Source organism: Phalacrocorax carbo, chromosome 8 (genome assembly GCF_963921805.1).
Source record: "Phalacrocorax carbo chromosome 8, bPhaCar2.1, whole genome shotgun sequence".
NCBI lineage: Eukaryota > Metazoa > Chordata > Aves > Suliformes > Phalacrocoracidae > Phalacrocorax > Phalacrocorax carbo.
The window spans coordinates 35,335,983-35,363,004 of NC_087520.1; the positions used below are offsets into that span (position 1 = coordinate 35,335,983).

The following is a 27,022-nucleotide window of genomic DNA, read 5'->3' on the forward strand; positions in this document are numbered from 1 at the left end:
TAGCAGTCCAAAATATAAACCTTAAGCTTGTACTTCATTTTGCAGAAAACTGAAATATTCACAGAAATCAAATGTAGAAAGTATCAGAAGTTAGCATGCCACAAATAATTTTATTCCTTCCTTTATGTAATCAAGACCAAAACAGTGTTAATATACTATTAAACATTATAAATTGAATACATAATATTAAAACTCCACACTGAACACTATCGTGCTGAAAGCTGTAAAATGCTACTGAAAAAGCTCACCACATTGTTTATGTTCTTGCTTTAAGGAGTTAATGCTATCGTTAAGGAACTGCTACTAGTTTGAACTGTCTGAACTTCCACAAAGAACCAAGCAGACATCTGCAGGAGTTGCTCTAAAAATGGCCACATTTGCATAGAGGAAACAGAAATTGCATGAAAATGAGTGCATATGCAAACTGAGTTCACTATTCTTTTTTTAAATGTAACATCCAAAATTTTTTGCTTAGGTACTTCCCAGAAAAATCAAAAGTATTTTCTCCAATGTCATTGATTGCAAGAGAAATTAACAGGGAAGACTTTCAGACAAACGGAATTTGGCACCTCGAAGTTTCTGTTTTGGACCAGCAACAAGGGGTCTAACTCCCCATCCGTCCCATTTGGGATTACTGTGCTAGAAAAGGAGGCAACTTTTTTCCCTGAATCAACACAGGAAATTCAGCAGAGGAAGTAGTGAGTAAAATGCACAAGTCTATCACTAGTCAGTTTAGTTACACAATTACCCGTATTGTCAACTTCCTTTCAGCCAACTTCATTTACCATCTACATGAATGCCTTGCAGGCCACACTGGTTAAAAATTATTTTTTAAAAAAATTTCATTCTTTAAAGACTGCTTGCAAAGGTGTTCTTTATGAACTCTGTTGTCCCTTCAGTGAATGTGCAATGTAACATGAGTAAGACGATCCAAAATACCTGAGCTAAATTTTTTTGAAAGTAACACTTCCAGATACTGTAAGTTGGTTTTAATTTTATGAGAGAGATTCCAAATCTCAGGATAAACTTAACATCACAAGCACCATTCATGTAAAACAATCAAACATGAAAGCAACTAAAACTCAATATTCAAAAAAAGTAACTCCAAAAGAAAAAGCCCAGAACAGTCAGATTGCTTACTAGGGAAAAGCCTGAACAAACAAAGCCTACTGCAAGGCCAAAAGGTCAGCAAGCTGCTAGAGCCAAGGGCCTCCTGTTGAGAAAACACCAATTCCCTCTCACATTTAGTTACACAAGTCTTGTGCAAATCCAAAAGTTACTCCACTACGAAAGGCATAATTCCACCTTCAAATTCTGCTGTCACCAATGTGTACATCAGATCCATCACCTGGCCAGGCCACCCAAAGTCCAAACATGGATACCTGAAAAAACTAAAAAAATCCCAAATGGTCTTTGTCATCTGAATGGCAAACTGGGAGCAGAACTGCAAGGGAAGTGCGTACACTATTTGCTGAATACCACACTTCCACTGTTCCCACCACTAGCTAGCTCAGAACTAAAAAAGTTACCAGCCAAGGCCCAAGCAACATCAATTTGTGGATCAGCACCTCACAACACAACTACAAAGATCCTGGCCAAGGAAACTCGGTGGCCTAAAGCTGGGATCTGCAGCTGGGAACAATATCTGGCTCAGACCCAAAGCCAAGCATGCAGCATATCACAGGACAACCTCTGCCACTTTGCTCAACTTGAGCACCATGCTGGCAAGGGTGAAGGCGAGCAGACGATAGGAAGGATGGAAGAGACAACAGCAAGGGATTCTGGAGAAGGCACTGAGAGGCCCAACTACAAAAAGGTTTCAAACTAGTAGTCTACACAGAAGCACAGACACAGTACTTCAACAGAAGAAATGGAAAGTTAATCCCAGGTAGACGCCTTGTAGACTGTACCAGCATGCTCAAGGCACAAATGAACCATACCAAAACTTCCCTGGAGGGAAGAGCCACAGGCTGTGTGCAGTGTAAGAGGTTATTTCTTGCTTCTCCTTTTAGATAGGCTACTAATTGTAGGTAAGAATACAAGTGTACTAAGACAAATGGTGGAAACTCTTTCCTCCAAACAAAGTTTTCAGGATCCTTGTAAATAAACAGGTTAAGAAAAAGTCAAGTAGTCCTAACTGGTTTTGGTGGGGGATTTTAAGACAGACATCAACATAGTATTCTACAGATTTTTAAATGGGAGTTGATTCATTTTACACTATCCCAAACTAAAGATGGATTACATCTACAGCTACAGAATGTGTTTAACATATCCATTCAAAAATACTAGAAACTGGAACCCACATACCAAAGACTCAATATAAAGACTATTAGAATTTCAATAACATATTTCATAACCTGAGAAATTAAATTGACTTCAACATCTCCACCACTCTCAATTAATACACATCTATTAATATGAAAATTGTCGTAAGAATGACAACTGCATAATATATTCAATCCATGCATAAAAGGAAATGCATAGAATTAAATGTGGGGGCTTTTAAAATTTGTTTTTATTTTTAAACAGTCTTGGACATAAAACTTCTCAGAATAATACAGAGCTGAAACTATATTTTGAAAATTGAACTTTTCAGTCAACAAGAACAGCCATCTCCAAGTAATGCTGACTGGCAGAAAATATGCATTAATCTCTGACATCAACTAAGTTATTTTGCACCTGTAATTTCATACCAACACATCATAAATACTTAAAGCATGCAAATGCTTTTATAGGGGTTGACAAGTATCATCTTCACCACCAATGCAATCAAGGCTTACAGCTTCTCAGGACTTGCTCCATGCAGCTGTCAGGATGCAGGCACATGACAAAAGCCCCAGCAGCCCGTGAGCACCAGCAGGGAGGACACGCACATCCTGGTAGCTCAGCCTATTGGTAGGCAACACACGTCACCAAATCCCGATTGCTTTTGGTCAGGTGCCCACACTTAGGCTACAAAGCCAGAAAGGAAAACTAACCTCACTTTTCAAGGCCGATAGCCTTTCTAACAGGGTGGGCTGCAGCACTTGAAGACCCGGGCACCTCCCATATGGCTTCCCCCCCATCCAAATTGTGAAATCTCCTCTTAGAGGAGGAGAGGGGGAGAAAGGGAAAGAGACAGAAATAGCCTATTATACCAATATCATTTTAGCTCTTGTTAGCTCATGAATTGCTTATTGGGATTCCTTTTTGGCTGCTTGCCCAGAACAGTTGGAGAACCAAAACAAAAAAAAAAGTAGGCAAGCCAACCCTCAGTGAACCCATGAAGTGCTTGTTGGAAGTATCACCCTTCCAGGGTCTCCCCTTCCTAATACCAGGTCACTAGATGCCCTAGCCAGCCCTCCTGACTACTCCAGGGTTGGACTGGTGTCAACTGCCACAGTGTCAAAACCAATTCAGTGTCTTCCCTCCCACCAGTTGGGGACCATACTCCACAGGGACTATGAAGTTTCCATAGTTTAACTAGAATCAACTGGAGCATCCTGTTTAAATGTATACAAATCTAAACAGACCAACTTATTAACACAGAAATTGATCTCATTTACTAGTGAAGCAACTACAAACAGAAGCTTGGAGATCTGTTAAACTTAAGTGGAAGGCTCCAGCAACTTGGTTTTATTAACTCAAAGACCAGTTTTAACTGATGAAATATTTACCTTCTACAGACAGTCTGAACTAATTTATTATGTCTTTGTCTAGAGCTATTTTCCCCTTCAAAATGACTCTCCTTAAAAGAAAGCTACTAACTTATTTGTGCTGATTTACATCTTTCACACTTATACTGAAAAATCCTCTAGAGGCACATCTATACTAGATGCCCTAAATGGCAAGCAAAGGTAAAAATACCCATCCCTTCCCCCCAGAAAAAAAATCAAATCACCAAAGACTCATGAAAACCACTCGGAAACAGAGAACTGGAAAAGGCTGAAAAACAACAAATTTTTTGAGCTAGGCAAAGACTGAGTGTCTTGGCTGCCCAGCACTATACCACCTTGCTTCCAACCCTTAAGCCTCCAGAAACAAATCCACAGCCCTGAACTGTGTAATTACACTCCCTATAAAATACACAGCGAAGGTAGGTATTTCTGAATCAGATTCAGAGTTGTCAGTATACTGAGCTGGACTGTTCCAGGGCAGAGCCTCCAGTGTGTCAAGAGGCTTCTTACATTTTGTTTGAAGTAAAACGTGTAACACACCGAATAGCACAAACTGAAGTCTCAGCAATAAGGTATGAAAGCAAAAGAAAAAGCTGATGAAAGGAATGTGTTAAACCAGACCTTCTTTCGGACTTGGGTGCCTCTCTGAACGTCAAAAATAGATGCCTGTGTCAGATCAGGATCACTGTTTCAATCCTCTCTTGGCAATAGGTACTTACGTTACCTATTTTGAAAGCAGGACCAGTTCCCTTTTGAAAGGGAACTGTGGGTGCAGAAGAGAAGGAAAATAAAATCATGTCTCTTCTTTTGATACAGTAGCCTAACAAAGCAGTTGCACACAGCATGAGAAATTCCCATGCAATGTGGCTGTCAGCAGAGCAGACTCAATACTCCATCTCTCATCTCCCAAAAGGGTGCACTTAACATCAGCCACAAGCACACTCTCTCCTGCTCTCTCAGAGCTGTGTAATGTGCTAAGATGAAGCAAAGGCTCATGGGACCACAGCAAGAGCAAGCATGGACAGCACAAACTTTCTGTAGAAAAGGCACAGCTCTGCCTTCCAGAATAGATCACCTACAGAATTCTTTGGTTCTGGCCAGTACCTGCAGGACTGCTTGGTAAGAGATGCCTGCTCACACTGAAAGCCTGCTGCTTGCAACCAGCCATGAGAAAAAAATACACTTTTCTTCACAACAAAGTGAAGAATTGAAGGCCATGGTTTCAAGGAAGGGATGGAGAGCTGACAATACCTAGAAAGTCTTGAGAATTAATTAATATTATTCCTATAAAAGGCCTTTTTCAGCCACATATTTCACTTCTTGCTGAAGGAAAGGCAGGAAGAAAAGGCTGAACCAGAGTACTATTCAATTAAAGCATATCTAGAATAAGAATATTACTTGGTCGTGTTTGTGTATCGTGGCCAAGTTATGGACATTGAGGTAATTCCCTCCCACCCTCCCCCTGCCAAGTCTTCCCTTGCAAACCCACCCAGCACATCCTATCTGCACTTAAAGTCTTTCTAAGCTACGGCAGAAGCCACCTATGTTAGACTATTCCTCTTCACCCTGTCACTCCTGATTACAGTTTCACTTCTAAATATTAATCTAGACTCATTGTGCTTACTGTATTTCCTTGTTAAAACTTAACAGGGAAAACAAGCATTAAGAAAACAAAATAGAATTGTTTCTCAGTTCTGTAATGATAACTACAAACATTACGATTTCCCATGTTTCTGCAGAAGACCACCATTCATGTGGGAGGGAATATGATACAACAAAGAATAACAAAAAAACCACCAAAAATCCCTACAATCCTATAATCTCATAGTAGACATCTTAAACCTGGAAGCAGTTTAATCTTTGGGCTCACTTCAGCAAGGGACTTAAGCATAGGATTAGTTCCAGTAAAGTTAGTAGTCTCTCTCACATACTCAAGTACCTTGTTATATACCATGTTAAATCATGAACTGCAGCTTTCCAGCATAAGCAAATGCCATATGTATTTTTAGAGTATCATTCACTGGGAAGAGAGGTTTTTAATACACATTGTAAAATGCATGCTAAAAGTTTCTACTAAAATTTGTTAAAGAGGTTTAGGAAATCACCTTGAAGAGCTTAGTTACTGTTGAGTCAGTTTACATCAAGAAATCAAGCAGAGGGCTCTGTGTAAAGCTTTATTCCTACTGGCCTAAAATTATTTGTCCATGGACCCAAATACTGCATAAAAAGCTTCTGCACCTAGAAAAATGGGAATAATTCCCACCCTTTGGCAAAGTACTTAGAGAAATAATCGAAAGACATTCTATAAATGCTACCTTCAATACATCTTCTTTCAGGAGTCAGGTTCTTCTGAGGAACTTTTCATTGCCCCAAACAAATCATACCTTAAACAAGATTTGGAAAGGCAGGTGGGAGTAAAAACCCAAGTCAAATAGTACAGCGTTTAGGCATTATGTACTACATGCACTACTATACATATAGGTATATACACACACAAAGAATGGCATAACTTTACAGGACTGAGGAACTAAAATAACAGACTAGATTTATTATGGACAAATTTATCAACTCATACATGAGAAAAACAATCCTAGCCTCACATACAAAATTATGGGCTCTGGCCTGATCACTACCACTTAGGAAGATGATCTCAGTGTTACAACGGGCTGCATTTGCTAAAATGTCAGCCTAATGCTGAATGGTAGAGTCAGAAGAGTAAATCTTATGTTACAAATTATTAGTGAATGAATTTGGAAGGGAGAGGCAGCAACGGGAAAGTCAGAAACATTATGCCACTACATAAATCCATGGTTTACCTACACTTCAAATTTAGCCTGCAGTTCTAGCCTCCCTATCGCTCTTTCTTCCAGAGGGGCTCACTTGGCTTACTAAATAGAGTAACCACAGGCTCAGGAAACCCTATACACAGCAAATCATTGAAGACAGAGTTTTAAATGAGTGTAGCCCACAAATTAGCCCTGTTCTTGCCTTTCCTGAGGTATCCATTTATAACCTCCATGGAATAAAGAAGATCAGCGTGGTCACTTTTACCTTCTTACTCACTCCAACTTAGCGATCATTGAACGCAGTATATCACAGTGACATAGTATTTACAACTGCTCTGGAAACAGAAGTATTTCCTCATCAGTAAATCAGCTGTTAACTTTTAGACAAGGCTTCCAGCCATTTTGTGGCTCTTGCAAACGTAGATACTACATTTCATAAATACCACAGTACTTGCACTTATTAGCATATACACATTTGAATTTTTCCACTGAAATAAATATCCCTAAACCAAATTTCTAGACTGTTTTAACTGAGTTTGTGATGCTATGCAACCTTAAAAAGAAAACCCAAACTCCGAGTAGCTTCAGTACACATTTTAATTATTTTAGTACTGTTAGACAAAAGTAGTATTTCAAAGCAGTGAAAATTACAGATCACCTACACATTTAAAGCTCTTCTGTGAAGAGGAAGTTATGAGTACTAGAAACATAAAACAGATTATGTACAGAAAATCCCGTAAAGCCTTTGAGATTTTTGTTTTCTTTGCCTGTTTGCAGCAAGGATGATGAAAGCTTTCAAAACATTTGGAGTAACTCAACACCAACAATCTTTCCTTTCCCAAATTACTATGTTGCTTCTCAATTCTCAACACTTGCCACAGAATACGTCTACAACATTCTCTTGATACTAGACTACAACAAAAAAAAAGAAAAAACCCTGCAAATGTGTTTTCTTAGTTGCATTAAATATACTAATCCTAAGTAACTCACATAAATCAAGTGGCTACTATTAGCATGGTATTTCGATGTGTAAACTAGTAACTTTTCATACTTGTAAGTATATTACCATACCATTTCTTTGTGATCAAAATTTAAACCTAATCCAATATTTACTAATATTTATTCTCCTCAGTACATGGTAGAAGTTTTATCTTAATGTTTGCCTTCTCCCCCAACTCATTCACTGAAAGTCTCCTACTTGAAAAGTATTAAGTATTCTGAAATTATATTAATTTAATTTCCAAAAATAGGAAACAGGAGTATATATCAGAGAAACTGACATCACCACATACACTTACTGTCTTATGACAGTTGCAGCCACAAGCTTTGTTGTCTAGCTAATACAGATTCGTGTCTCTGTACCACAACTCCTGCATTCTGAGAGCAGACTTTCCAAACAGTTTATGGGCTTACTGTATTTGAGTAGCAGTACATTCATCACTGAACAGCTGGAGTTTTGCCCAGGAAAACAAACTATATTCTATACTGAAGAGAGGGACATGATGATTAGGCCTTTCATATCCCTCTCATGTTGAAAATTATGGAATTATCAGAAAACTGTAATCATGAAAATGTTAAGCTAAGGAGAATGTATTTTTTACAGCAAATTAACATAATTATGTTTACCATGTTTGGGCCCAAAGTTGGCTGGCAATGTGGTCTGTATATAGACAGCAATATCTGATTCACTGTTGCAGGATATGAATAAACCAGAGCAATCCAGTGTGAATAACAGTCTCCCTCCTATTACAAAACCAAATATTAGCGTGTACATAATACTTCAAAAGCATTGTATAATACTACTGTAAATAGCGATTTAATAAATAGTAGTAGTTAGTTTTAACCTTAATTCTAAAAATCATTCTTGAACTAGATCTTTGTAACAAGAGACTTTCGCAACTGTCAAAATGCTTTCTTACTAACAAATCTATGGTTTTTAATATATGAGATGATTTAGAACTGATCTCCGTAGCTGATGATGGAATAGTGGTGACAAGTAACTTAAGATCATAAAGATTAAGAAAGTAGGAACAGTAGCATGCATACTTCATAACCTTTCCTTATTTTTTCTAATCAAGAAAAAGCTCCTTGTGTGTCTTTGGCACAGCATTCCCCTCCTCATTAAGACCAGAATTTATCAGTCTTAATTAAATATAGATAAGATTTTAAAAATAGCACTAACTCATCCTGCATAGTTGGGGTCAAAGCATGATTAGTTATAGCATCAAATGTAGCACCCTTCCAGTTTATAAATCTCTAATACGAATCAAAAGGGAAAAATATAGCCAAATGTTGCCAACTATAACCTTTCCCCCTTCAAGAACACCCAAAGCTTAGCACTTATCTAGTTGTTCTGGCTGTTTTACACTGCAGACAACTAAAACGATCCTTCCCCGAGTTGCTCAATCTTCTGCAAATGCCATTAACAACTGGTTCAAACACAAGTTAAGCATTGGAGACAAAAGGATTCTCCTTTTACTCTTCTTCAGCAAGCCCCCATGTTCCAGCAAGTATCACCACACCTTCAACACAATGGCAACAGCTTTTATCTTTGAGACTCCAGCCTTCTATTAGCTGCTTCAGTAATCCTGCTTTCTATTTCAGTTCACAGAATAATTTGTTGCCTTTTATCCACACAATCTAAATGCCAAAACAGGCCACAGGTCAACTTAAAATCAGAGCTGCAGACTGAAGGCTAAGGAATGCTCGAGCAATCCTAGGTCTTCTCCATCCACTCCTTACACTGACACAGCTGTAAGAGATTTCCAGGTTTAAAAGCAATTAGCTACCTGGGTTTTGCATTTTATGTTCTTCCTAGGAAGGCTAGCTTGAATAAAGTTATTTTCCTTTTACTAAGAAAAGCGAAAGAGTAGTATTTTAACAGTCTACTGTTTTCCTGCTTCTTTAGAAACAGAGTTAACACTCTTAATAATGAAATTTAATTTCTTTCAATATGAATAGATTTACACATTTGGAAAATAAATATAATTTTTTATATCGAGTGTAGATGCTACCAAGGAATATAAATAACTTCACACAAGAGCTACTTGCTAACAAATGCATACATGGAATTCTGCCGGCACGTCTCAGCAGCATGCATAGCTTTTTTAGCTGCCGGCTTTAAGCTACTACATTAAGTATATGGCATGGAAAGGCATACAACAGTCAAACTGATGTTCAGATAAATACTGATGTGATTTTACCTTTAAGAAATGCATTGTTCTTAGGTTAAAAATTACTCCCCAAAGAACTCTCCAAATATTTCCCAATAAAATTATCAATTGTTAAATAATTCTCAATCCTAATTTACAACATGCAGAGTACAGTCAGACCATTTTACCATGTCCTGAAAGTAGGAATACTGATAGTTTTATATAAACAACTGAGCCCTCAATCATGGGCATGATTTGTCACCAGGTTATGTGCCATCATTTCTGCACTGAGTTGTACAAGGAATTTTTTTTTCCAGCAGAAGATAGAGTGGGATATTCATGTTGGTATAATACATCTGGAAAGAGAAGCAAATGTCATATTTTAATCCATAAAGCAAATTAATATGATGTGATTGATCTATTCAGTAGAAATCACACATCCACAAGTAAACCTGAAGACTTAAGGTTAAACTTTTAGATCTTTCTGAAAACTCACACGTGTGCTCCCCCCGAAGAGCCTAGAACCAGCAGCCCAAGATATCACACACATGCATCTGTGGAAGGTCCTAACTTCATAATTAAGTACATCCAATGATATCTCTCAATATTTATTAACAGAGCTGAATTTTGTTCACAAATTAAGACTGGAAAGAAGCATTTAAAATTTAAGTTGTATCTGCTGATGCATCAGTTATACTTAAAAATTATCAATGTGAAAGACTCGGCTTACGTTAAATGACATTTAGGTGATTTAAGCCATGCTGACACTTCTTCCCAGTAACTTATGTTGACAAAGGGCTTTCTGTTGCAGAAATTGCGACATAGTAAAGCTCTGCCAGCCATAAGACACTGCAGAGAGCCAAATACATTTAAACAATGTTTCAATACCAGCTGATGCATCTATTACAGATCTGGCCAGACCCCTTTCAAATATATTTCCTAAGTATGAGATTTTAGAAAAAGCTACCTTTTTGCCACCTGGACTGTATGTGCAGAGGGCGTGCTGACAGCCAGGACCACCCCACTGGTAGCAAGCACTGCCCATGACTAATCTGGCACCAGCAAGCAACAGTAAAGAGAAAGCTGTAATACCCAACACTAAGCATCAAGGTAATGCCTGGCAATTTCTACTATATATATTACTGCAAAACCCCCCAGGCACCATTTTTAGCCACTGTTGGATTTCCTCCCTTCTCCCCATCCCCCAACCAAGCTCCAAACCTTGAAGTAACCTTGTTTTCCTTCCCCCCCCCTCGAGACAGCTCCATGCCTGAAACATAACCTCTAATCTTATTTTCTATTTCTAGCATACAATTCACGACCCTTATCCCAATTTTTTTAATTAAATATCCTCCATGTTGCAGGCTCTGCTTCCTATAGTGAGGACAGCACACAGACTATGTCAGAATTTATAACCATACGTTTCTTGTTGAGGACAATTTTACATTACTTTTAAGGGCATTAGAAACATACTATTTACGCAATATAGGTTTAAAAGCCTTCTCTGAAAGAGAAGTTTTCAATACTACTGTCAGTACTCAGCTGCAATGAAACAACTTTATTTGTTAGAAGCATTAGATAAAGACCTTAAAATACAATAGATCTGCACTTCGGGGCAGTTTGCAAAGCAAAGCATTAACTCCCATCAATTACTGATACTTGGAGAGTATCTGTGGACATTAAGCTAGTCTTACAAATTACAGGGTTTTAGTACGAAGCAAGTCTTCTCACCTGACACCATCTACTCATGAGAAGGACTTTGCTTAAAGTTGGTTGGGGTTTTTTTGTAACAAAATACGTCATTTGTTTCTGATCAATTCTGTAACATTTCTTACGCAGAACAAATTAAAATAAAAATGGCATACTGGATCAGATGTCCATCCAGGCCACAATGGCAGTGGTCAAAATTTACACTTTTAATTAATTAGTACTATCCATAACCCTCTTCCGTATTTTTATCAATTACATCAGATTTGTGCAGTTGCTAGAGCAAAATGTTCCTCCATGCACAAATTCTCCCACAAAAGCACTTTGATACAGAACAGCTCCCTGAAGAACAAAAAAATATTTTTCTGTCTCCAAAGTGCTGAAAAACAAAAAGTTTCCAGTCCCAAGTCTGGAGTTTGCAGTCTGACACAGCCATGCCCTCTCAGGGCTGCAGAGACTTACAACATGTCTGTGTTTTCATCAGCCACATGCTAACACTCTTCTGCCTACCCCAAAATAAGCTATTTCAGTCCCAGAAAACACATCCCCACAGAGCGTGGAGGGAACATCTGCCTCTCTTCAGCTGGCTATGTGTTTACCCTGAAGAGAGAAACCAATTTTGCCACTGTGCATTAGTGAATACCTTCACTTACACACAGTGAAAGGTAAAAAAAGTGAATTCCAATGTACCCACATACCAAAATATTTATAATGCTTATACCGAGCTAGTAGCTAGCCTTTCAAAACAAGGCCAACTATACTGATATGACTTTCTGTTGATTAATCAGAAAATTAGTCAGCCTAGGATGTTGCCAGCAAAGAAACTGCCCCTGGTACTTCACAAAATTACCTTCTGTATTTTATTTCAGACATAATCATAATTATGGGACAACTTGACCACACAAGCAAAATTAGGAAAGAAGGAATAATCCTTGAACTAAGACATGAAGTGTTATGACATGTTTTGTTAGATTTATATATATATCTCTTATCAATGTTTTAAAATAAATACAGTTTGTTTCACATTAGTCTGCACAGGCAGTTCTAGTAAATACCATTAGTTTGTCTACTTTCTCTCTCCTGCTCCTTTGGCTTCCATCCTATTCTCAGCAGGGCATCGTTTGAATTTATTGGTAGTTCCACAGAAATTGAATAGTGCAAGTGGGAGGACAGCATCTAGCAATTAAGAATAAAAGCAGGTAAGTGAACATCAATCAGACTAGAGAAAAACAAGTGTGGGAACTTTTTAAGGTAGCAGAGCTGGATTTTGAAGTGGACTGGAAAACAATAAATGTAGAAATTATGAAGTCGAGTCATCTCATCAACATACTTATCAATTTATGCTACGAAACAGAAGTTCACACAATAACAGGAGCAGTGCAATCAAAAGTAGCCTGACACAAGATTCATTCCTAGGTGGCTACTGGGTAAGTAACGATACTTTCTTTCCTTACTTAAAAAAAAAAAAAGAAAATTACATCACCAACAAATGATATTTGCCTTTCCCTTGGCAAAAAAAAAATGATGTTATAAAAACATATTTTGAATCGTAACTTCATTGAGTCTTAGGGGTCAACATTTGAAAGCTTCTCTACCCCACCCCACCCCAAAATGAGGACTAGAAACATCTCAAAAAACTTCACTGAGATCCTCATATCAATGAATGACAGCCACAAAAAATTATCATAGCATTAGGAAAATATTTGCAAGTATGTTTTCAAAAGGATACTGTTATTCAAATGGAAAGAGAGTATCACACCACCACTGTCCAACAACCCAACTAGTTCAAAATATTAAATTCATTACGCATTTTATTACTGTGGTCGCCTCAAAATACGTAATTAAAGAGCTAATATAATATTGCTTGTCAATGTCAATATAGTTAAAAAATGGTTTCTCCAGTCTCTGCTTTTAGTACGAAAGTTACAGAAGCAATTAGAAAGTCCTCACTGAGGACAATATTAAGGTGGTCTTTACTTTTTCAAAACTGTTTCCACTCTCATCTTTCATAAACTTGTGGGAACACAGTATAGGTGGTTTTAGTAATGTAAGAATATTCTTCATTACTCGTAAAGAATGAAAACCAAGTATGTACCAAAGTAAATCCATACTTGACACCATTTTAAAATCCTTTATTGGGAAAAGGCTCCTGGAGTACAATCACTGATGCAGGCTAGAGATGCATGATAATTTGTGCCTTAATTTTTGATAAAGCATGCAATAGACATTCTATTAAGTCAAAACAACCTTTTTAACATTCAATAGTTTATATGAAACATTCAAAGTACTCAATGAGCATCTGAAAAAACATTTAAGCTCACTGAAAATGTAGGGACTTTTTTTTTAATTTCTGAAAGGAAATCAGAGAAAGATTTCTGAAAAATAATGCCTTCCACCTACAGACCACCAGCATTATCAGGTGAAGTCATCACAATGCTAACAGCAATACTGTTACTACTGCTGTCAGTACTGGAGTTTAAAAAACATGAACACTGATCACCATAATGGCTGATTGTTTTGTTTGGTATTTAACAATACAGTTATTAATTTTATAAAATTAATTTAACAATTCAGTGGTAACTATTAAGTATATTAACATTATCTACAAGAATATTAACATGATCTAGTAAAAATTATATTTAAGATAAAATTAGTGGCCAAAATAGACAATGTATGCCTTCTGACTCTCTGCTACCTGCCACAGACTTCCACAACACATCTGATTCAGCTCACGTGCAGCTTCCCCGCCAGTGGAGACTGCAGCCTGCTATGAAACCCACCTTCCCACATGAAGCCAGACACTGCTGTAATCAACACCTCTCAAGAACCACAGGCAGGGATCTTCTGTTTGAACACAAGATCTCATCTAAGACATGCCCACATATTCGCTACTTTCAAGCAGTACTTCCAACCCCAGCGGAACTGTCTCACAGCAGCCATGGCTGAGCCAGACTGATTTTGGACAAAACTCAATGCCCACTACTACCCCACAATCAATATTATGGAAACAACTCCTTCCACAGGTCTCAGGAGAAGGTAAGCAAAATTATTACTTAGGCAAACAGTTCACATCTGCTCTAAGGTAAATACAGCAATAGTCCCCCACAAAACAATGTTTAGAAAGAGCCCTGCTGCTTGACCCTAAGGTGTAAGGCTCAAACTTCCACTATAGCTCTTTATTATCTGTAAATGGAGAACATAATACATAGTCTTCCATATTTTTTCCCCCATTAGGCAAGCTCTGACAAAAACCTGAACTTGTGTGTACTCTGCTCCTGAATTACTGATGGCAGCAGAAAATGCAAATCACTACTGCAAAAAATCAAACAAAACAGCTAACACACTTTTGCAGGAAGGATTTCCATCCACTCCTGTTCTCCAAAGCATTATATTGGGGGGGGGGGGGGGGGGGGAGAATTTAGAAAACTGTGTTCCTACTGCTACTAATATTCCTTCATTCCAAGGGTCTGTAAGGATCTTGCTCTATTTCTAGAGTTATTCTGTTACACAATTACAACTTCTATATTCTGCATAAGCCTACAATATGTATCTGTATAAATCTCTCAGGTAACACTACAATGAATAAACACAAGCATGCTACATTTTTTTTTTGAAAAGAGGATGCAAAAAATAAGTTATAATATCAAGCCTTAGTTACCTGCAATTTTTGAACACTAGAAATATATTTCTTGCTTTCAATTCAGCAACATTGGTCCTATTTTCAATTTCTTTTTCTCACTTTTAGATTCACTCCAGCAAGCCTAAAAGCACAGTATTAAAGATGCATCCTTACTACACACTGAGGTATTTATATATTTGTTTTTATCCACAATACAAAATACATAATTCCTGCATACACCTAACAATACCTGTTAGGTGTGTATTACTTGATGTATGTTCTCCTTTATTAAGGGATTTGAATTTCAATGAGTCACTTTCTCAAAATTTCCATTCTAGAAATAAATTATCTTCCTTCAAAGTGTCCAGTAACACTACACAGCTGGAGCAGACCACACCACTTTCTGCATTTATTATTTTATTAGGAACAATGTGTACTACAGTCAGAACTAGGACTAACCACAATCAGAGTATTATTTGATACATCCAGAGATTTTTATCCTCAGCTGTCACTCATGTATTGCTGTGCAGCAGAAGAGTTTAAGCAGTGCTTAGCTGCACGGACACTAAGACTCATACCAAACTGAGTTTAGAACAACAGGAAATCTTTCACATTTTCAGCACTGCAGATTCCTCTCCCCATTTTTCGGCTAACATTCCAGTCCTCACTGTGTAATGCATGCAAAACAGGAGGGTTTAAAATGTGAACTGAAGTGTCTAGAAGGAAAAAAGCAGTAAAAGTAGGACCAAAAAAAATAATCACAGAGAGAAAAGGAGAGTGACTAGATTGAGCAGCATAGGACAATTAGATGATTGTGGGCTTGGCAATGAAACTGATGGTTTTCTTTACAGTGTATCAATATGATGATATTCAAAATAGAGATTAAACTATATTTTAGGGGTCTCTGATGCTATTAGTAAGGCATTTGCTCTTTTTTTGAGTTGCTGTATGCATATCAACAAATAATTTTACAAAGTATAGCCACTTGTAAAACAGAGTCTTATCTCCTCCTACAGCTAACGTATTATTCTCCATCTGGAATAGCAAATTCTTCCACAGACTGATTTTCATATCTTTCAGGTGATTATGCTGGCATTTCTATGCCTCTGAAGTTGAAACACAGACATTTCTTTGTCCATATTTTGGACGAGACAGTGGATTTTTATTGGTCAGAAGTGGTACTTATTCACTACTAATAAAAACAATTTCAATGTTACATTAAGCAATCTATACTAGTAAGTTCCTATAAGATAACTACTAAAAAAAAAATCCATTAAAAAAATATTGTGGCATACAGGTTTTTACTACACACCAGTGATGTAAAAATTTGAGTATCTTATCCTCATTTGTGTCAGATTTAAGCTTGTTATTCACCAGTGAATGGAAAGTTTTTTACCTAATTTTTTGTTAATTCTAAAAGATTACATTGAGTAATCTCAATGAGTACTCATTGAGTTTATGACTATAAGTAGTTGCTTTGCTATGTTTCTCACCACAGTCTTCAATATGAAGGTATTTAACAAGAAACCAAAACCTTTGAACAGAGAAAAGAAAGCAAACAAGAAAAGAAAGCAGAGGTAGAGGCATTCCAGTATAAGCACGAGTAAGCCACAAGTACCTGCCATACAACCTATAGCTTACCACCAGTCCATGCTGAGGCAATACCTTTCATATGGAAGAACCTAAGTAGCACTTTTAGAAAAAAGTAATTTCACCAGTGAAAATAAAAAATGATTCTTTCCTTCATCTACATCAACTACAAAGCATCAGTTTCAATGTATTACTTATTAAAATGCTGGTTCTTACCTAGAACATACAGAAGGTCCTAATCAACTGATCTAAGAAAAGGGTACCTTGCACTTCAGGGCACATATTGGTATATGTAAGTCAACTTGTCAAATGGTTGCCCCTCAGGGATATTTTACAGCCGCAATTACTGTTCCTTGCTTTTTTCAGAATATATTAAGTGGGTCTTTTGAGGTCAACAGGTTTGGACTATTTCAGATGGAGTGCTGTCCCTCACAACACCATATTTTGGTCAAAATGCTATCTACCAGTGGCAGTGTAAGGCAAGTGAAGACCTGTAGTTCATTGGCTTTAAGTCAATGGTGTGATGTAAAAGAAGAAGAAAAAACCCTCACAACACAAACCTTTAGAGACAGCTAAATAAGGGATAAGAAGTCCACTAAGTCAACAGTGCTTTGAGGCACTCTCAGGTTTTTTCGTGCTATCAAGCACTATAATCAATATTCACACATATCTAGTTCCATAGCATTTGATCCAAGCCTACTGCTCCAACTTACACCAGTTTAACTTTTCTCACTTTAGGATTCATTTTAGAGAAGAATATTTAGCACAGACATAGCATGCAAGATGCCCTGCATTCATATTATAATTTATTCCTCAGCACACTGAACAACTGCATCAAAATACATCATACCTTCCTATCTGCGCTTGTAATTATGAGGACTCTATCACTTACAAAACCTTAAGTTAAAACGAAAAGGAGCATAATTATATAGTGTAGAACATTTCATAAACTATACTCACCCTTGTTTCTCTTGACATATCATTTAAAGTGCAGTGAAAAACAACCAACACAGCAGAGACAAGCAGCTGTTTCTGAACAGAATATATCAAATAGCATATGCAAGGAAGACACAATATATTATTTCCCTAAAAACACAAGAATTTTTTAAAAGAAACTGCCTCATCTGTGCTAAAATGATTTAAGAACAAAGTACAGGTACAAATTTTTAGTAGAAAGTCACTGACTGAAATATATAATTATTTCCTGTTTCAGGATGCAACTTAAAATACCAGTAACTACATACTATATCAGACAGAGAACAGCATCCACTGGCTGCACTGTGAAGCTGAAAAAGCCCATAAAAATGTGAATGTCTCAGGAAGAAGTTGTGGTTTGTTTGTTCTTAACATCAAGTCAAATTTTATCAGTCATATTAGCAGTAGTCTTCTCCATCTATCACAATGCACGAAGTTGAGGGCCATGAAGGCCTTTCAAGTGGAACACATACATGGCAAAAGGTGTTGAAACACAAAAGAGGGCTGAGTCTAGACAGACTTTTTCCATCAATAATCCCCCAAAGTGCAAGGGGTGGAGAAGAACAGATTAAAAGACAAAATAACGAATAAGAGGGTAAGGACAGGCAATTCTGAAGGACCAAAAGCAACATGCTAATCTATAGATATTGCCTCAGAAACTGACTTGAGAAGTTCAATTTAAAAACAGACTAAATCGTCACAAACCCCCCCATGTCAATGTATTGCACAAGCAACAAACTTCATGCAACTATTTAAGAACAAATTAAACTCAATATATTGTACCTTTAAAGCCAGAGGAGCTATTCAACCATGAACTCTGGTATTTCTAAGCCACAGCAATTCACACACCCAGTATTCAGTCCAACAACATGCCTGATTAAAGCATACCCTTCAGAAAAGTGTCCAGAATCAAAGATACCCTGAAAGGTTTTGGAGTAGTAACCCTGACATCTGAGCAACACCACCTTAACCAGCATTAAAGATTCAGTGATAAAAACACCTCCTTATGCTTGAAAGACAGCAACTATGATTTGAAAGAGACCTCTGCAGCCCTCATGGTCACAGTGACATGGAAAGAGAAGGCAGAGTGAGATAAGAGGTAGAGTCTTTTAACACATGTTCAGAGGAAAGATAATTAAGAGGCAAATCAAGGTCTGTTATTAATTTTTCTGACTGTAGACAATCATAATCAAATCTCCTAAAATCCAACTGTTCCAGAAACTAAAATGGAAAAAAAAAAAACTTTTTCTGCTGTGTCTTCAAAGGAAGAAAATGTACTTTTCCCAAAAAACATTTCCCTAAATCTTGTGTGTCATCTACAGATTTATTCTATCATACCAATCCATCACCACAAAAATGTAACATTCCTATATAAAAACAAAAAATGTATCATTAGTGGTTTTCAACAGATTTCATGTCCAGCAACATCTGCAGAGCAATAGATTTCATTTAACCAGACCAGGATCTTTTCTAACCACAAAACCAAGCAACAGATTAATTTCAAAATAGCACAGGTCAGATGTACCACCTTTCCACACAGATAAAGCAGTAAGTGCACTTGACCGAAGACTGCCAAACTAGACCATATGCTGTCCCATGACCCAAATTACTATTTCAGTTTTAAGACCAAATACTATATGAAAGATAACATTTAAATTAGGGTTGGTAACTTGGATCTGTAGAATATCATTGCTAAGAAGAACTTGTGAACAATTCTGTGTGAACATGGCCAAATTTTATATGAAGTTTGCTAATTACCAAAGTTATTTCATAGTAACTTGTGAAAAACTTTACAATACTTACTCCTCTTTGGACCTGAAATGAGGTCAAAGTGCTGAATTCAACATCACAATCTGTTGCCGTGGCAATTATTGCAATGGTTAGGCAAAGTAGTTTATTATGAGATCTAATAGGATTGCTCAAGAGAAAATGTTTTCACTCTCTTCCTGAAAGCACCACAAGACAGACAGAAAAACTGGAAGCTGTTTGAGTAAGGACTCTTCCATCATTTTAATACAGAGCCAAGCATATTCCCAATAAGAATATGTGCTCTTTTTTTCAGGGTTTTGTTCTGATTGGCATTTACTTCCAGCACCCCATATAGTTTTCATCAGCATGGAAGTCTCTTAAGAAAAATAAGCCACAGAATTAAAAGTCCACTCACACTTGCATTAATTTAGGAAATTTAATTTTCAGTTAACCTACCTTGCTCTTCTATACACGAACTTCAGCAACTTCTCTTCAAAAACAGCTAAAACAAAAGTACAAATTATAATACCACCAAAACCTTAATCTTGCTTGTATCATAACTTGTGTATCTACACTGGTAGAAAGACGGTTCATTTGTACTCCACTATGAGTTAGTAAAGTACACCCAGATTGCTCTCTGTAGACGAAGAATGTATGAGCATCCACTCTGCTTTCCTACCGACAAACAGCAGCAACCTGCCAGTCTAGCTAATTTCATTTGCACTACTCAGAACCGAACTTAGTAAAACAAAATTCTGATCACTACTAAATTTTACATTTTTCATTCTCTTTTTAATAAATGAAAGATTTTAGCTTTTCTAAATGATGGCAGACCTATTTTTCAGCACCATATTAATGTTCTGATTACACTGCATATCATGTAGGAAAATGGGTGTATCTTGTTACCTTATTATTTTAATATTTGAAACTGTTAGCCAAAAAAATCACAAATATCTAACTAGGTCTTTGGTAAGAGGCTAAATAAAGTTTATTCTGGAGCTATGAAACATGCATTGATGAAGTTGGATTCTGTAACAACATATTTACACAGTATTCTGTACTACTTGGCCTTCAATTCCTGCTTGGACAAAGAACTGGAGACCACTCAACAGCAGGCAATATTGCTGGTCTTCCCTCCTGCCAAAAAATCTCCTCTCCTCAGGATCCTTCCATATTTTACTAAACACAGATGCCTTTAACAAATGATAAGAACCTGCATTCATTTTCACCTTGATTTAACAAACACGATTTCTTCTGAGCATTTGGAGATGACAAACTCATTCTATATCAAAGTTACCCTGCAAGATGCATGCAGAAGAACATACAGATCTGGAAGAATGAAATTTTTAGGTAGCCTCTTCCTCCTTGTATTCTTCCTCCTCCTACATAATGCCGTCTGGTGCAAGACTTGCAAACAGCATTCTGAGAAAAATTTTGAAATACTCAACAGAAAGAGATTATGTTCCTCAAATCTTTTGGAGTCTGGCATAGAATTACCTTTACCCAAAGCGATCCCTCCCCTGTAACATCCAGTCTTCTACTCAAGCTGTGAGGATGCAGACAGAAAGTTTTTCAACAAGAGTGTTTCTGTATCTGTCCTTTCTAGTTCCTACAGCTTTCCCTGGTTTTCAGCATTTCTGTTATATGCTGGGCCACGTAAAAAGAATGTCTAGCTTCTTCAGGGTGAGATTGCTGGCTTCAAGTATTTTTAAGGAACTTTTTAAAATATTACCTCATACTTAGACTCTTAGGAAGCAACACTTAAAAATGTCCAGATTTTTCTGGAATGTGAGCTGTAGACATTCAGGTGCTTTATCTTTCTCTGGGGAAGCTCTTGTGCTTGGACTCAAACTGTTCTTGTAAGGCACAACCAGCCAAGTTCTAGAATCTGTAGAGAAGAACAGGAAGTTCAACTTTCACAGACAAACAAAAAACCCTAGGAACATTGCTTTGAATATCCTGGTATCAGACAGACCATGTGGACATGCTTCAAAGGATCTAATTTTACCCCAGTAAATCCAGAGGAATTCCCAATACCATCAAGAAACTCACAAACACACCAAGTTATCACAGTGAGGCAATCTACCTGGGAAACTAAAAACACTCCATTACTGACAGGATTAAAGATATATTTCATTGCTAAATAACTCTTGCACGAATGAATCACGCTAGGGATGCTTGTGGACCAGAGGAAAAAAGGTCCATCAAACTCCCTTTTTCCTACTCTTCTCCTACCCTCTCCTCTATAAGACATAACACACACCGCTTTAAATTTCCCAAAACACAGCACGTTAGAATAAAGCATTAAAGAATCAAAGGTAAATATTATTATTTCTATCAAAGGAAACAAACTTCCCCTTACATTCAGAAACTTTTTCAGTTGAGGAGTTTTGTTCCATTCCCAAATTGCAGAGTACACCTCACAGAGCCTGTGAGAAATTTTCTGCAGTTGGGCTGTACCTTTTAAATGTCAACTATGAGTGCACAACTAAACAAGAATCACACCTAAAATACTATTACTAAACAACCAGTTGACATGTTTCCTTGTAACTTTCTAACCAACACACGTTTAGGAAAGACAAAACCAGAATATCTAATCCTGAGGAGTGGCTGATAAGGTGGTGGAGGGATCTTACTGTTGAAATTTTCCAAATAATCTTTTACAATGCTATTCTATTGTACAGAAATGCTTACCAGAGAACATTAGCATATGACAAGTACCCCACTGAAACATGACTAGATAAAACAAAACAAAGAGTCACACTGACCAAAAAACCCTAAACACTTGAAAAAGCATAAAACTGTTAAAAAAGCAAGAAACTAAAAGACCACAAAGAAGGAAAGCAGCTATGTTGCAAGACAATGAAAAAATCTAGTTAGCTTAAGACAGAAAATATGCATCAGTCATTTCAAGGAGAAAATTTTACTAAGAACATATGCAGGAATTGGTCACAATTCAGGGAGGTATTATAAAGATGTTTCCTAAGAATTTTTTTTTCTGATGTGACCCTAACAGTAAAAACACACAAGGTAAAATGTATTAAAAAAAAAAACACAACTTGGACAGCTACTTTACAGCAAAAACTTTTTGAAGTTTGTTTTGCCTTTTAGCTAATACAGCAAAAATTCTATCTACTAGCACTACCATGTTCTCCTATGAGGGTTTCCCTTAGAAGGGAGAGTATTTCCTCCGTGAAGATAGTTCATCAAAGCAAAGCCCTAGAATATCCCACTTCAAACTTGAGTTGTTTTAATAAAAAGTTGTAATAAGTGCTTGCCCTGATAAGCTGCCATATGTTATCATTAGACTGAGGCCAGTGTACCACTGATGGCATGCAATACCACAGCTGCAAAAACGTCTGACTTGCCATAAAGGCTCTCGAACATGCCTGAAAGCCTCACAGAGCCTCAGTTACTCCCACCTCAGATACACCCATACTGATCTTCACTCAAAGACATCTCAGCCACACCTGGAGTACTTCACATTGCCCTCTTCAGCCCTTTTCTTTCATTCTTCAAAGCTTAACCAACATTTCTAGACCCTTTGTTCTGCTGTTTCCCACCTCCCTTCTTTCTCTTGTACTTCAGGACTGCTCTAACCCAGGCCCCTGGAAGTCAGTTTGCCTCATGCGAAGTTTATGGCCTTAATAGAACCACACAGATCAATCCCCCAAAATTTATCTTAAGTAATCAACACACTAATCTTCATTAATTGCAGCAAGTAAGACAAGATTGATATTTCAAGATCACAGTTCTCAATTTGTCTTGTTACATTAGAGCACTTCAAAGTGAAACACACCATTAGCACCAATGTCATCTTTTCATAGAAAAAAAATTTCTTTTTTCTTATTTTTTTTAATTATGGTTTTGGCAAAATTCAAGGACTGAACCAAAATGATTTATTCACAGAACACTAGAAGACTGGAATCATATCAGACAAAATCTGCAATTAACCTGTAAAGCAGTATTTGTGAAACTAGTGCCTCCTGCTCCCCACACACACCTTAATGGTTTCTTTGGGGGCAAAAAGGATGAATGTCTAAACCCCTTCTGCCACAAAATTATCCTGAGGTACACAAAGAGCAGAAGAGAAGAAACCCACACAAAACCAGAGGCACAACAAAACAGAACTACTACTAGCTTCTTCCCAGTGAGTTTGGAACCCATCTTTAACAAATTTTACTTCACTTCCAAAGCATTTTTCCATCCTACCACGCAGAACTTCAGATTTTACAGATATCAAGAAACAGCACATTCTACGGTTTAGATCTGCAGTCCTATATAAGCTTCCAGTGCTGCTTTCAACCACAATATGTACAAAATCTAAACAGAACCTAGACTATGATATTGCCTGGAGAGCACAAGATTGCCTGGAGCGTGTTACTAATAAATGATTGTTACCCAAAGGCCAATGAAGGTTAAGGGACACTAATCCAGACATATCACCAACCTTGAGGAAGACTGGTGTGATTATAAGGCAGATTTTCTCAAGCCTAGCAGAGCCAGTTGCCCTCTGAGCCAGCCCCAGCACAATGTTTTGTGATGAGGTTACCCATGCTACTGGAAATGTCATCTTTCATGTATGATATAAAACCCCTTCTATAGCTACTAACAATACCCTGGCATTGTTTGCAACATGTAGGGTGTTGCTCTGGCTAGCATCCAATTCCAGTAATAATATTATATCTACCTACAGTAACCACAAGAAGATATTCTTCATTTTCAGCCCCAAGTGGTTTTGCAGCGCAGCAGCAAGCTCTTAAAGAATTGCCATGCTTCACTGCAAGTTCCGCATTTCACTGTGCATTTGACTGTCTGCACAGATCAGGCATTTCTCTAAAACTGCAGAAACACCTTGAGATTACTGGGAATCAGCAGCTCTTTTCATGAAGCACAATTAGTCATATCAGCAGTGATAGTTATTTTGAGCAGTACCCATTAATCACTATCATTAGCAGGATTTCTGGTGTACTAGCATTCATTGTACCAAGAACAAGTCTTTTCCTATTACAACACTACTATATAAACAAAAGCAGCAGCACAATTTCTCTTGACACAAACCTGTTTTGAGTAACAAGAGGCAAGTGGCAGCACTTAAAACTACAGTCAATTCAGGGTATAAAGGGAAGGTTACTTATACCTTATAGGACATCAGAAATATAGTTGTTCAGCTGCGAAGAAAAACTGGCCTTCATTTGTATGCTAGGGAAGCAGAGGTATTGGAAATAAATAGTGGGGAAAGAGGCTCCCAGGTCGGAGACAGCAGGGAAAAAAACCCACCACAGAAAAATAAGGATCAAGAGGAAAAAGATTCAAGTGATCAAATACAAGCTGATGCCTAAGAAGTGGAAGAAAACTAGACTTCTCTTTTAAACACTTGTAGCAGATATTTTCATATTACTCTGTATGAAGGATTATTTACCTGTTAATCAAATTCCAGAGTCGCAGAATCTAATTTCAACTAGAAAAGTATTTTCTGTATGCTTTACTTCTAGTTTCCCAGCACCCCTGAGTAACTCCTGATTCAGAATGAGAAACACCAACAGAAGGATTTATGTCCAACACTGACCTAGGAAGCAGTACGACAAGATGCATGGGGAGCAATACCTCCATGCTGCTTCCAGCCTGGTTCCTCGCACCTCAAAGGTTCCATAAAGCACTGGAAATGCATATGTTGTCCTGAAACACACCTTCTTCACAACCATAGATTATACACTTAGAAAGTCCTTCCTCCTAGGAAGGAAAGTGCAGAACAGAAAACAAAGGAAGAAAAAACCTTGTGCAAGTGCTGAACTTGGAAAAATAGCGACTTGTAACAGAAGAAGGGCCAGTTTATCTTCTGTAGAAACATCGCCTAGTAGAAGACACCAGCCAAATGCAAAATCACATTGATACCCACAATACACAAACAGCCCCTGTGCACATACTGATATCATCCAACACTCCCGATCCCATGAGCTGCATGCCAAAACCTCCAGGTGGCTGGGAGCTACACAACACGTACCACACACCTCAGAGAGGTAAGGGAACGGGATGGATACAGGAGCTTCAGCTGCACGTTGCCCACAGAAAAATACAACAGTTTCTTAAGAGCACCACTGCCCCTTTGCGAGACAGTGCTGGGCTGAGAAAACAGAAACATAACCAACAATAGCATTAAAATCCACAGCGACCTTTTCCCCAACTCTAGATTCAAGGTGATCCAACAGCCACACCAGCACTTACAAGATGCAGTGCCATTTTGGGAACCAAGCCTCAACCTTTTGCCACCTGCGTGCACCTCTGGAGCCATGGACTGACCGACTCTGAAAAGCCAAGCAGTTTAATGCAGCTACACACGACTGACGTACGCCACTCTTCAGGACACCCAGACACCTGCTCCTCTATAAAACCAACAATAATAATGGCCGATTTATACCTGTAATAAGGTTTATAACTTCACATAAAACAAACAAACAAGATCTTTCAACTTCTTTCAAATTCCTAAGCCAACATCCACCTGACAATGTATACCACAACATTTCCTCTCCATTCAAACAATAAAACGCCTCAGGGAGGGAGAAGCAAAGGTATATTCGTGAAGTTTCAAGCTACAGCCCAAAATGAGTTACCCTCTTCTGCTTGCAGTTACCATATGCATTCAATGCACTAAGCAGAAGGCTAGATAGCAAAAAACAGCACTTCCAGTTAGCATCAGGTGAAAAATCCATAGGAGCACAGCCCACTGCAGTGGCCGCCAAGCGGGAGGCGCACCGCCCCGCAGGCCTTTGGGTCGGGGGCGCCCAGAAACCCCCCGCGAGCTGCGTGACGAGGTGTGCTTTCGGGAGGCCGACGTGACAGCCCCCAAGGAGGGGCAGGTCCCACCGGCACCGCCCGGGAGGCCCGCGCGGCCGCCCCACCGGGCCGAGCCGGGGCAGCGCCGCGCCGCCCTGAGGCGAGGCCCCCGCGGAGGGGTCTCGCTGCCGGGCCGGGGCAGGCTGGCGCCCGGGCGGCCCTCGGTCACTATTTAGCAGGAAGGTGCGCAGGAATTCCCGCAGGCGCAGTCCCGGACCCGCCGCGCTCCCCGGGCTGCCCGCACACGGGTCACGGCGGCGGGAAGGGGCGGCCGCAGCCTCGCCACCGCCCCGAGCTGCGCGCCCCCGCCGTACCGAGGCTGCCCCCGCCGTACCGCCACAGGGCCGGCCCGGCGCGGCCCCGCCGAGGGAGCGCGGAGACAATCCCCGGGCCGCGCCCCGGGGCACCGCCGCCCTCCCCCCGGCCGGGGCTCCTCCAGACGCCGCCGGCGACTCCTCCCAGCCACCGCCGGCGCCCCCCGCCGCGGCCCAGGGGGCTCCCCCGAGCTGCCGCAGGGCGCCGGCTGCCCTCCTCCGCCGCCCCGTCCCCCTCAGGCGCCCGAGGAGGGAGGAGCGGCGGTAACGACTCCATGCCAGCCCGGTGCCTCGCACCGCCAGGGCCCCGCCGGCTGAGCTGCGGGGCTGCTGCCGGCCGGCCCGCCGGCGCCCGCAGGCAGCAGCCGGGGCCAACCCGGGCCAGCCCGGGCCGGGGGAAGGCCGGCGGGCCGGCGGGATCAGGGGTTCGGCGGCGCTCACTCACCTGCCCGCGACAGCCCCCGCCGCGCGGCCAGCCCCGCTCTGTGTACTCCGGAAACGGCGGCTCCTCCGCCGGGCGCCGGGGAGGGGCTGGGCGAGGGGGCGGGCGGAGCCGCGAGTGACAGCGGGAAGGGGAAGGCGGGAGAGGGCGGGCGGCCGCCGGCGAAGGGGTGAGGGAAGGGCAGGGGGCGGTGGGCGG

At 39.4% G+C, this 27,022-nt stretch overlaps 1 protein-coding gene across 2 annotated transcripts in view; it reads right to left on the reverse strand.

Annotated features, from left to right (window-relative positions):
- GARRE1 (granule associated Rac and RHOG effector 1) overlaps positions 1 to 26,918 on the reverse strand; it is a 60,673-nt gene extending 33,755 nt beyond the window's left edge. The window contains exon 1 of one of the 2 annotated variants that reach the window (XM_064459558.1): positions 26,828 to 26,918. The gene's annotated coding sequence lies outside the window, so the exon portion shown is untranslated. Of the gene's footprint in view, positions 1 to 19,690; positions 19,711 to 26,827 lie in introns of those variants that run through there. The other variant, XM_064459559.1, reaches the window with a different exon arrangement.
- Positions 26,919 to 27,022: the final 104 nt, after the last annotated feature.